General features: G+C 41.4%; 1 non-coding gene across 1 annotated transcript; it reads right to left on the bottom strand.

Annotated features, from left to right (window-relative positions):
- LOC116528928 lies at positions 1-61 on the bottom strand. The gene has a single exon (XR_004259287.1). It is a non-coding gene; the product is annotated as a small nucleolar RNA SNORD44 (small nucleolar RNA).
- Positions 62-12,489: the final 12,428 nt, after the last annotated feature.

Here is a 12,489-nt window from a genome sequence, read left to right as displayed (position 1 = left end):
AATCAGCTAAAGCCGATTATGACCTTCACATTCAGGCACCACTTGCTTATCAGCACCCAGGGCAGTGGCTTTCGCATTGTTGGAATTCACTTCATCAAAAAAAAAAAAAAAAAAAAGAATTCCATAACTTGAGGTTCTACTTACTCATTCTTTATTAGAGGCAGTAATTTCACCATCATGGTAATGTTTTTCTATGCAGTTTATCCAAGGACTTAAGCTGAACTGACTGGTGAAACATAAAATAATGAATTTCACTGGTTTGTTGAATTTCTGTACTTAGGTTTAACTGAACACAAGCTTCCCTCTCACACTGCCCTGCTCCATTCTTTTTTCTCAACACTCAACCTCTATAGTAAGCCAGATGCAATTAGAATGGAATGTACGAATTGCTGAATAGGATGTACAATTGGTATATCAAAATCTCTGAATCAGAGCTGACCAGGGTCAATATTTCACTTCACTCTAGTCCTTGAATATAGAAGCACAGCTGCAATTATTGAAAGACTTCACCAAAGAGTTAGATATTGTCAATGGGGTGAGTTTGAGTAATTGTCATTCAAAAGAGGTAGAGTATGCTGGTAAGTTGTGTATAATATTGTAATAATATTATATGCTATAGAAAATGGAAATAATCATGTTATGTAGGAATAAAGGGCCTTCTCAATTAATTCTCAGTAAAACAAATTTCATTTGAAAAGTTAAAACAACAGTAACATTTCTAATATTTATTGACTATGCTAATTCATAGGGGATAGGCACATGAGTAGGGTTAGCCAGACTTCCCAGCCTTTAGTCAGCAGTTTTCAGAGGCAAGGTCATAGCTCCGTGACCTGCAGTTGCCTGGAGTACTGGCTGGTGCCCGGCAGGCGTTCAGCTATCTGTTCATAAGCAAAGAGTTTGCAGCGTGGGCAGTAGCACAAGGCAGTTCTGTGTCCGGGCCTGGACTTGTTCAGCTGTTTTGTGCTGTGCGTCCTTGGCCAAGTAACGTAGCTTCTCTGCTCCTCAATTTTCTAATCCACAGAGTGGAGATATTAAATTGTACGTGGTAGGATTATTGTGACTACTGAATAACGTCATGAATGTAAATGCCCCTGGACCTGGCACTCAAAACATCACTGGAGGACTCTCATTTTTTTCACTAGGTCTTCTTGGCAGACCCACTCACCTGGATTCCCTGGCAAAACGGGTGGTGGAGGGAGTGCGGTCAGGCCAAGAAACACTTTATTTTCTTAGGGAAAATCCCCAGGTGTGTCCAGTGCGGTGCATGCTGTGCACCTGGCATCGCCTCCTCGCTAGAGGTCTTTGCTGGCAGCCCGCCAGACCCTGGCCTACCCTGACATTTCAGGGTTTTCTTCTGACTGCTCCTTTCTCAGAACTCCTTAAACATCTATAGTCAATCACTCAAATTCGACACTGTGTCATGTGCTGTCACATGTAACCCAACTGGCCTTTCGTGGGAACAGCAGGCGTATCTCAAAGTCTTATGGACTTTGCTCATAAAGGCTTATTTCTGGAGCAAAATTAACGTGTAATTGGAAAACACATTTCCTGTTTCATAGACTACAGGATTTGGAGGTCTTACCTCTTACTTGCTTGGGGAGTTTACAATTTTGGACCTTCATTCATTCATTCATTCGTTCATTTTAGAAACGTTTCCCAGTCTCCTCCACTGTGCCAGGCACTGTCCTGGGCCTGGGGAGGTAAAGGTGATGAAAACCAGATTCCGTCTTCTCCTCACAGAATGTGGGTGAAGTCTCACTGATGGCATTTGGTGGGGCCCGCTGGTTATCTTTCTGGGCTGGCGCCTCTGCCTTTCTCTGGTGCTCTTTCTCTCCATCTGAGACACACTTCTGTTAAAGCTTTGTTGCTGTTGTTGCTTTTGCTTTTGTTTTTACTTCTGGTGTGGAGTTTTTCCCCTTCTCTCCTGTTGGGTCTATGATCATGGAACTCCAACACAGATTCCTTGGGAGAAAAAGTTGATGGAGTCTTTTTGTTTCCCTCTGAATAATTCAGTCCACATTTTACTGCACTGGTGCTTGTAGAGCTGGATGCAGGCAAATGTCTGGGCACGACCCTGGGCAGGTGCTTCGCTCTTTTAGAACCTCTATTTTCCAAGCTCAAAAATGATGCAGCCAAACTCAATGGCTTCTGAATCCACCTTTCAAATCTAACGCTTCATGGTTCCAAAATTGAATAATGGAATATTTTGTCATGGTTTAGACCCCCCGAGTCTAATTCCTTCATCTGTGAAGTGGGTACAAAAATATGTTAACATCCTGGGAACATTAGTGTTCTGAGGGGAATTCAGAAGCTTCTAAACATGTCAAATGCTTATTATTATAGATAAGTTTTATTCTTTTCCACATCAATGGGGCAATAAGGCACACAGATGAGAGGAGGCCCGATGGTAGCCCTGTTCAGACAGTGCTTCCTGCTATTTACATTTAGCAGCTCTGTCAGAGTACTGGGTATTAGGAACTCAAAGAGTGATTTCATAAAGAAAAAAAAGTGTAGTTTATACCAAAATGGAATAAACCCCCTTTTCAGTAACAACAATCTGCATAAATGCTTTAAGAAAGCCTATAATTATGATAAAAATGTTGCTCAAAGTTAAAATTATGAAGCAATCAAGATTTATAAACAGTCTCTCATCGACTTTTAATCATTCTTTCTTTTTTATATACAAACTGTACACAGTATATGTACATGATATGTAACATATCATGCTATACATTTTATTTTCAGTAATTTAGCTGAGCAAAATATATGTGAGGTGACATTGAGAAAGTAGGTTATATATGCACGTGATTATGGGAATGTAGCTGTTTCCAGTGTGCATGCACACACACATGCACAGACACACACACATGCACATACATGCACACACATACATGCACGTGCACACACACATGCACACACACAGACATACATGCACACACATACACGCACACACACATGCACGCACACACACAAACATGCACACACAAGCACATGCATGTGCGCGCACACATGTGTGCACACACGCAGTGATAGTTATGCATCTTTGTTGGTATCTTACACAGAAAAGATGCATGCTTTTACTGTATCAGAATCTCTTTAAAATTTTAATTAGTATGGCTCCTTTTGCAAGAGTTTGGAAAAGTATGACATGCATATGAGTATTAATTCCTTTTTGCAAAAAAAAAAATTTAATTACTGGATGACTGAGACAAAATTGACCAGACTGATCAGTATTTGTCTATACTGGGCAAAAATCACTCAGTAGAGTACGTGGAAATGAACAATATGGCGACCACGTGAAGGACTGACCTAAAATATGAGTTTGTAAGTGCTGTTTTTGGAACTTTCCAAAACTTTAAAACGTTTAGGCTTAAATTGAAGAGGTTAACGTAAGGAGACCCCAATAGGTTTATGTCAGGAATCCAAAAACAATTCTAGAAATAGTTTCAGTAATTGCATGAGGCTGGTCCCTTGCGCCCGGAGCCCCTTTCCTGCAGGCCATCCTTGTCTGCCTTGCTCATAATCCCTAATGCCAACTTCACATTTGTCATGACACCTTCTAGCGTACTAGCCCAATCCACCTCATCTCGTTTCTTCACTCGGTCTGTCCTAGCTACCCAAAATTAAACATATTAGAGGGCAAAGAACTAACTCGTAGGTTTAAAATGATTTTCTAGGTAAGATTTTATCATCTGAAGATTTGAGAGAGAAAGATTAACTATTGAAACTCTATTGCCTCAACAAATAGTGACCTAGGATACATTGATTCTCCTCAGGCAAAGGTCCTCTGCTGGCTCTGTGTTCTCTCAAAGGCATCTTTATTCCTTCTCTCCTGAAGGCTCAGCCATGACAGATGTATCAGCACCTGCTAGAATTTTGGCACCTACTTATAAGAATACATTTCTGAACTTGATCTTTTTGCTGGAAATGTCTCTGTGGGATTCCATTTCGCCACAGGTACAACCTCAGATCTTTGAGGGTCTGCTGCCTTTCCAGCCTCATCTTCAGCTTCTGCCTCCAGCCCAAGGACTCTCCGTTCGCTTCTGCTGCAGGGCCCCCTCACCACCTGCTCTTTGTGTGAGTCCCTTGTGAGCCTTCAGTTCTCCTAAGTCTCCCCCAGCCTTTCATCCATGTGACTTGTCTCCCAAGTCACATGTTTACAGAGGATTCCTCCCCCGTCTACATTAGGGTGCTCAGTTTTATTTTCTCACTACTCTCTACTTCTAGCACACAATATCTATCGTAATTTAACTACAGAGTTAGATTTTTGGTTATTTGTTTCATGTTCCCTTTTCCCCATGGACTGTCTGCTCCGGGAGGGCAGGGCTCATCACATTTGGCTCACACTGTGCCTTGTGCCCAGCACATTGAATATACTCAACAAATACTTGTTTGATACATGCAGATCAGCAAAGATGGGCGGCTGTCTATGGTGGAGAAACTGGTATGGAAGTAGTGCCCAGCAATAAACAACTGTAAAACCTGACAAAATGTATGAGGCAACTGTTTTCCAGTGGTGGACAACAGGTGTTCCCTCAGGCCCTGTGAATGAAGGGAAATTCTAGAGCTGAGTCTCTGCCCTGGTCTCTGCCTGCAAACAATTTCCTGGCCAAGGAGCAGGAGGCTGGATCCCAGGGAGAATATGGTGGTCCCTCTGAGTTGGGAAAGCAGAGGTCAAGTTCGAAGTACCTGAAACATGTGGAATCCACAGGGTCTAAGAGTAGAGAGCAGAGAGCCATGCAACAAGATGGTCTGTGGCTGAGGGTGGGGATGCCCGTGAACAAGGCAGAAATAACCAAGGCTTATCGATAGAAGCTGGCAGGGGACTGAGAGTTAAGCAGAAAACCTGGAGATTGAGCAGTGGAGTGCTGTCAGAGTTCCCGTCCTGCCAGGGTGGAGAGATCTTAACACCACCTGAACATCTGTGGCATCCAGATGAGACTCCAGACAGGCTGCCTAGGGTGGTGGGATCAATTGCTAGTGTAAGACCACCCTAGTCCTGCCCTAACAAAACCCAATACCAAACTCCGTAAAGACACACAAGGGATACAGAGGCTGAAAGGTGAGTGTGGCAAAGTTGGAGGGGCTTGGGAAGCACTTTGGACTTCCAGAGATATGCACTCATTCATGGAGATCATTCAGGGATTGAACCGCCTGCTCCCATGAGAGTCAGTAATGGAAAGAGGAAGGTACCAAAATCCAGAGTCTCTACAGCATTTATTCACTAGGTCCAGTATCAGTGGAAAAACATCACCAGACAACTGAGAAACAGGAAAGTGAGATTCACAGTCAAGAGAAAAAGCAGTCAAAAGAAATCAGTCCTGGGATGGCTCAGATATTGCACTTGGCAAAAATCTTAAAGCAGTTTTTACAACTCGGTCAAAAAACTGAAGGAAAATACAGTGTTAACAAGTGAACAGATTGAGAATCTTAGCAACGAAATGGAAATGATAAAGAACCAGATGGAATTTATGAAACTTAAAAGTATAATAACTGCAATGAAAAATTCACTAGATAGGCTTAGAGGCAGGTAAGGAATATCAGAAGGAAGAGTGGTTAATTTGAAGATATCAACAGATGTCATCCCGCAAGAAGAACGGAGAGAAGGAGGGAAAAGGGGTGGAGCCTCAGGGACCTATGGATAATAGTAAATGGCTTAACATGCATGGAATTGGAGGTCCAGAAGAGAAGCAAGTGATATTGGGCACCTTTTGGTTGTTTTTTTTTTTTTTTTTTTTGTCAGATAGGCCAAATAATGACCAGATACTTGTCTAAGCTGATGAAAAACAACTTTCATATTCAAGAATCTAATCAAACTCCAAGCAGGAGGAAACAAAACAAAAAGACAACCATCCCTAGGTACATTATAGTCAACCTGCTAAAAAAAACAGTAAGGGAAAAATCCACACGTGCAGGGGTCTAAGCAGACACCCGTACAAAATGCAACAGAGACGAGAAACAACGGGAGGGCATTTTCATAGCAATGAAAGAAAAACCCCAGAAACCTGTTAAACCACGGCAATTCTGTATGAAACAAAAACTTCCTTCAAAGAAAAGCTGAAAAAAAGACCTTTTAACATTGGTGAAGGCTGATGGTATTCCTCGCCAGAGGCCTACATTACCAAAATGCTAAAGAAACCCTTCAGGATGATGGGTGCTTGGGAGAAATAAGAGCAGCAGACATCGTGGTTCTCCTTCTACCGGTAATTTACTTAAAAGGAAATTGAGTGTTTACAAAGTAAGGCTGCCACGTTGGAACTAGTGTGGGCTTCACAGATGCCCGAGGACGTTAAATACCACCCTGTCCTTGGCTTCACTAATTCCAGCAAATTGCATGTTTATTTACAGGTGAAGCAAAAATGAAAGACAGAGCGTGAAATAACATAAGGTGGAGAATGAGACAATGTTTCATCATGAAGTCAAGGGAAGCTGTGGGAGTCAGTGAACTTTCAGGATACCTTGCTAACCATGAGTTGTTAACCCAATCTTCTCAAATTTCTTGAAGATGAAATGCCTATTATCTTCCAGTCAAAAGCTAGGTTATGTGGAGGAATTATTGTGTTCTTCAAAAATACAATAAATATGCTGACTTCTCTGTATTATTAGGTTGTTTCTATGCCTATTTCTCAATCTTCCCAAGAGTCCTTGAATGCATTAAAGACAACAGACAGCAATGTGGAGGGAGGAATCTGGCTCATTTTTTAAATAGAGATTTGTTTGCAACATAACCTGAGCATTATCTTTCATATTGCTGCCCAAGGGCGTTTGAAATAATTTCTCCAAGAGGTTCAGGGGAAAGGCTTTAGAGCTGAAGAGTTACTTGACTCTGGGCCTATTTGTATAACAATAAAATAAAGATGCATTTCCTTTGAGAATTAGAAAAAATAGTAGCCAAACATCCACTCTAAGACTTACGTGGTTTTTCTTCCTTCCTTCCCGTTTTCCCTTCTGTCCTCTAGGTAATTTACTATTTGTAGTTATGAGTCCTCCATTTTAAATGAATTACAAACTGGAATGAAAGAAAGCATGTTTTATCATGAAATTTAATGCTTGAAAAAAAGAAATATGTCATTGGAACAGATGCAGTATTGCCTGTGAGGACAGCTAGTTTCTCTCTCTGTATATATACATTTTTGCTGCTTGACATTGGAACACATTTTTGATTTAGCATCCTCATAGCCTCGGAGGTACAGCACATGCATACACACACACATGCATACACATGAACACACATATAAACATGCATATATACACGAGCACATGTACACACCTGTACATACATGTGCATTCACATACACCTGCATGCATGCCCACATGTACACAAATGTACACACGCACACACACACACACAGAACTCTTTCATCCTCTTGATGAGATCCGCACTTACCAAGGTCTTTTGCTTGAGGCTGTGTTCTCTACCATTCTTCCTGCCCTCCATGAAACACTCTCTCAAAAACCGAAATTCTTAGCATTAATAAAAGCATCTGAAGAAACGTGTTTTATCTGCCAACTGGATAGTAACTTGCAAGGATAGAAAATATTGATAAAAGGGCAATGTTGAACAAAACCTATGTCTTATCTAACTTATGTAGACTTATGTTTGCTTATATTTATTTATTATTATTTTTTAATTCTAATTGATTTATTCCAACATATTCTTTTGACAGCAAGAAGAACTTTTAGTCGGTATGTTTTTTACAAACAAACAAAAGGCAAATAAACAATGTTGTACAGGAACTTCAATACACACTGTAATATTCCCACTTTTCTGACATCAGTTAGGGAGATTCTTGGTGGTTTACTTAACTATCACTATCAGTATTTTGCTCCTCTGATCATTTTTATCAACTTACTCATCGTTAACTTCTGTCCAAGTATGTCACATCGTGACACACTGCTGCTGCACAAACACGGCCAGGGTCATCCTATTGCACACGTAGAATGCTTCCCTAATTTCTTTTTTTATGCTCTGTCTCTGTGTTTTGCATTTTTCTTTTTTTTTATTATTGCATTTTAGGTTTTGGGGTACATGTGAAGAACGTGCAAGATTGTTGCATAGGTACACACATGGCAGCATGATTTGCTGCCTTCCTCCCCTTCACCTATATCTGGCATTTCTCCCCATGCGACCTCTCCCCAACTCCCCACCCCCCACTTTTGCTTATATTTAAAGAGATAACTGGCATATGGTTGAGCGTTCTTTTTTATTTGCACCTTACAGAATTTTTCTCACATCTCCTTGATGTTATTCAAGGGTTGTCCACCAGAGCTTTGTATCTTGAAGATGAAATACTCCATGACCTGCAGCATGGGCGCTGCCAGGAAGCTTCTGAGAAATGCTGAATCTTGGGCCCCACCCCAGACCCACGTACTCAAGGTCCGCATTCGAAAGGAATCCTGGAGGGTGCTGCCCCACAGCATAGGTTGACGGATTTTTCTACTAGACTGACGTTTACTTGGATAGCTTTAGAGAAAAACAGTATTTGGACTTCTTTGTGGCAGGCTTATGCGATGAATCCCCAAACAGAAGTGAAGAAGGATTTGTAATTATTGTTTTTGATACTTTTCTGGAATGTGTGTTTATACTCAGTGTTTTACATAAAAAAGATCGATTGTTTTATATTTTACAATGGTGATAAAAAATGCATTATGGTGTTTCTCCAAGTTTACTATCCAAGACAATTCTTGAGTTATTTTAGGGTCAGACTACTTTACATGCTAGTTTAGCATGTAAGTACTTATTCAATGTCTGGTTACTGATAACTATCTAATACTGTTTTGTCCTTGCTAAAATATAAGCTAGTTTTATTGATTTGAAAAAAATGTAAACTTGCTCTCCATTCTATATACTTCCTAAAATAATTGGACATTTGGGTTAACTCTTCTGTCATTTTGAAATTGAGGAAAGTGAAAGAAAATTGAAATAAATATCTATGGATTGCTGGTATAGGCTGTGAAACAGGGACTTGGGGGTACAGCTGAAGACTAGAAACAGCCTCTAAATTAATGTTACCTCTCTCCTCTCTGGATTTCTCAGGCCATTATTTACAAGCTGTCAAATTTTATGGTTGAAGTAGTAATGTGTATGAACTATGCAGTGAAAGCACATTTTATCCATTGATTTCCTGGCTGTTCGTGGTTGCCACTCATCTCCTGAAGAACACTTTTCTGCTTGCACAAAACATAGATTAAAGTATCAGTCTTTGATCCTGTCTCTAATGCAGAGAGAGAGAGAATGGGTTTTGAAGTTTCATAATGCTACTCCCCCAGAGAGCTACAGAAGCAAATAAAAATCTTCCCAAAAGGAAGAAGATGAGATCCCAGGCCTCAAATTATATCTTCAAAAATTAAAAAAATTACTGTGCAAGGACATAGTAGAAGATGGCCAGATACAAGGAGACCAAACACCGTTGTTAAGTGAGATGAAACAGAAATAAGTGATTCCAAAAACAGAACTACAATGACTTGATACTGAAACCAATAGATGAGGTATGCATTATATTTAGTATGTAACAAGAGAGTAAGCAAAACTTTAAAAAATGGGCAGGGAATTGAAAACCCAAAAAGCAAAACAGAAATTTTTAAACATTCAGAAGCAAAAAATAACTCAATTAAGAAGTCACTGGATGGATTTAAGATCAGATTAGATACAGCTAAAGAGAGAATTCGTGAACTGGGAGACTGTTCAGAAGTAAACCTAAAAATCATCATGGAGAGATGAAAAATGAAAACCTCAGAAGTAAAGGTAAGAGACATAGCATATACAATGTGAAAGTTTAACACATGCTTGAGTCTTAAAAAGAGAAAAGAACAAGAATGAAGAAGGAAAAATAGTTGAAAAGGTAGTGTATGATAATTTCCCAGAACTGATACAGAACATTGAAATATAGAATAAACAAACCTGGTATGTTCCAAGTGGGATTAAATGAAAGGAAATTCATAGCTGGGCACGTTGGAGTGAAGCTGCAGAAAACCAAAGACAGATGAAACTTCTAAGCAGCCGTGATGGCAGGCGGACTATCTTTAGGAGCAGCGCCTTCTCCAGCTGGCTTTCCAACAAAAGTAAACCCAAGAAAATCGTGGAGTGATGCTTTCAGACAGGGCTGGGGCGAGGGAGAGGAGATGAAGTGCCTGCCTCTGGTGCACAATTTAAGGAGATGCTACGACACTGAGTCATCAGGATGAGGAGTAGCTCTTGACTGTGCTGGAAGAGCCTGCAGATGTTGCCTTTACTACCAGTGTCAGGGGAAGTAGCTGTTTCAGGCGTTCTGAAGCAGTACTGTGGTTAATCAAATATGAAAACCCTTTTAACCTAGGAATTTTGCATGTTTTTTAACCGACCTTAACAAAATTTTACGGAACAGCAGAGAAAAGAACAAAACCCAACTCCACCACCTTAAATGATCATTTTTATATGACCCTCCTGATCTTTGAAATCAAGTTGTCCTCAGGGACTTGGGACTCCGGGCAGGGTCCTCCCTTGCCCTTCCCAGCCTCTGGCCATAGTGGTCCAGCCTCTGTGTTCCTTGGCTGCGCTCCAGCCCTGGCCTCTGTTTGCACATTGCATCCCCGCCGTGTGTCTCTGTTTTCATCTCCCTTTGGGCCTTTCTTCTCTTCTTATGAGGACTTGGTCATATTGGATGCAGGACCCTTCCTACTCCAGCGTGACCTCCTCTTAACTAACTCCAACTGCAATGGCCCTATCCCGGTAAACTCTCATCCTGAGGTGCTGGGCTAGACTCCCAAATGCCTTTTGTGGGGACCTAATGTGACCCACAGCAGACAGCAAAGCGGGGAAGGAAGCAGCTGATGGCCGTCAGCCTTCCCCAATCTTGGCAGACTCCAAGTGAGAGTGTTTCTCTGCTCACTTCAGTATGACATCTTGTTGGGCTAGAGATTTTTTTCACTGTTAAGCTGGATTCCAGTGATCCATCTTCCCCGTAAATAAAAAAGTGTGCTAATTTCATAGAAAACAGTCACAATCTCACATTTTAATTCAGGTCTTTGTTTTTCCAACAGAAAGTATTCTTTCCCCCAGCCCCCGGCATCAGCCAAATTAACTATTATGTTATCTTAAGAGTTCTAAGGATTCTGGGGACTCTGAGTTTGAGGTGGAGTCTTATCATGTTCTCAAATAAATATCATAGATCTTTCTGAGAATACAGCTAGGAAAATCAGTGGTTTAACTGGTCTTAAAATAATTTGGACTTTTACGTTTTTAAAGGCATTCACATAGCCAAAGGCCACGTTTCCTTTCAATGAACGGTTGAGCATCTTAGTGAAACGAAGCATGCTGTATGTTTCCATGCATATGCTATAGTTTGTTTGAGTTTTGCATGAAAAAGTGAGTACTTGTCAATTACCCACTAGGGAGGTGTTGTGATAGGGAGGTTATTTTTCAATAACTGCCTGAATAAAAACCATTTATTCAAAATGCCATTTCTGCTGCATGTGTGCAAACAGGCAGCACAGCTTGGTGAGGGGCCTCCCCTTGCTCCTGTCCCACGTGAAAGCAGTGCACTGCAGCACCGATTTGAATTCTGTAGGAAAGAAAATGCGAATTAAAGCTTCAGTTGCTAACCTTTACCATACTCTGCCTCTACAACAAATGTGATACTGCTTGCTTTTGCCCTGTGAGATTTTAGGTGTAGAAAGATGAAAGAATAAATCAATTCCACTTTCAGTTTTCTTCCTCTGGGTAAATGTCACTGCTGTGCACTGGGCTGTGACTTCTTTCTCTCCCTTCCCACCTCCCACCCCTCAGCAGGACCTGGCAGCGTGATTCCTAGTTGAAGGAGCACAGGGCTGGGGGTGACGGGTGCCAGCCAGAGGCTTGAGCCCAATCTGTGGGCTGGGGCCACTGTAAAACATGAGTGTGGGGCCACATGTGAGTCTTCCAGGTCTTGGAGATCACTGAGCTGAGAGAATCAGGGAGCCGCAGCTTCCCATACATTTTGGGAGGGAAAAAACACGTGCACCCAAACCTACTTCTGGTGGCTTCGTTCTGCATCACAATTTTGTGACTACTGTGGGCGCTGATGAGGTTTGTAGCCCCATGTTCTCATGCTGACGCTCATGCAGTTTCACCGCTGCCCACAGCTGGAAAGCAGGCACCTCTGGCAACAAGCGCTATGGGAATGGTTTAATGGAAGCCCCAAACGTTTGCCCAAGATCCATCTTGCTCAGTTTTATCCGTTTCTCTTCCATGCACACGTTCATGTGGAATCCAGCCAGATGGCAAGAGGGTTTATTGAAACTTTTTTTTATGAATGCTCATTTTTATCACCATGAAACTGTATTTAAAGAAGATAAATTATTTTTCTTTGCATTCAACAACCCCAGCTTATTCCCCAAGGAATTAGAGACTAATTCAAGGTGATGGAGGGTTTAGCCCTGAGCTTTCTTGGTGAAGGAAAATTTCCGTGTCTGTTCTGCCCCATGCTCACACATGTCCCCTACCCACACATGGCCGCTAAGTGCCTGATGTAT

This window comes from Sapajus apella, unplaced genomic scaffold (assembly GCF_009761245.1).
Source record: "Sapajus apella isolate SASKATOON/1434 unplaced genomic scaffold, GSC_monkey_1.0 scaffold60, whole genome shotgun sequence".
NCBI classification, from domain to species: Eukaryota; Metazoa; Chordata; class Mammalia; order Primates; family Cebidae; genus Sapajus; species Sapajus apella.
This window is presented reverse-complemented; position numbering and strand designations above follow the sequence as displayed.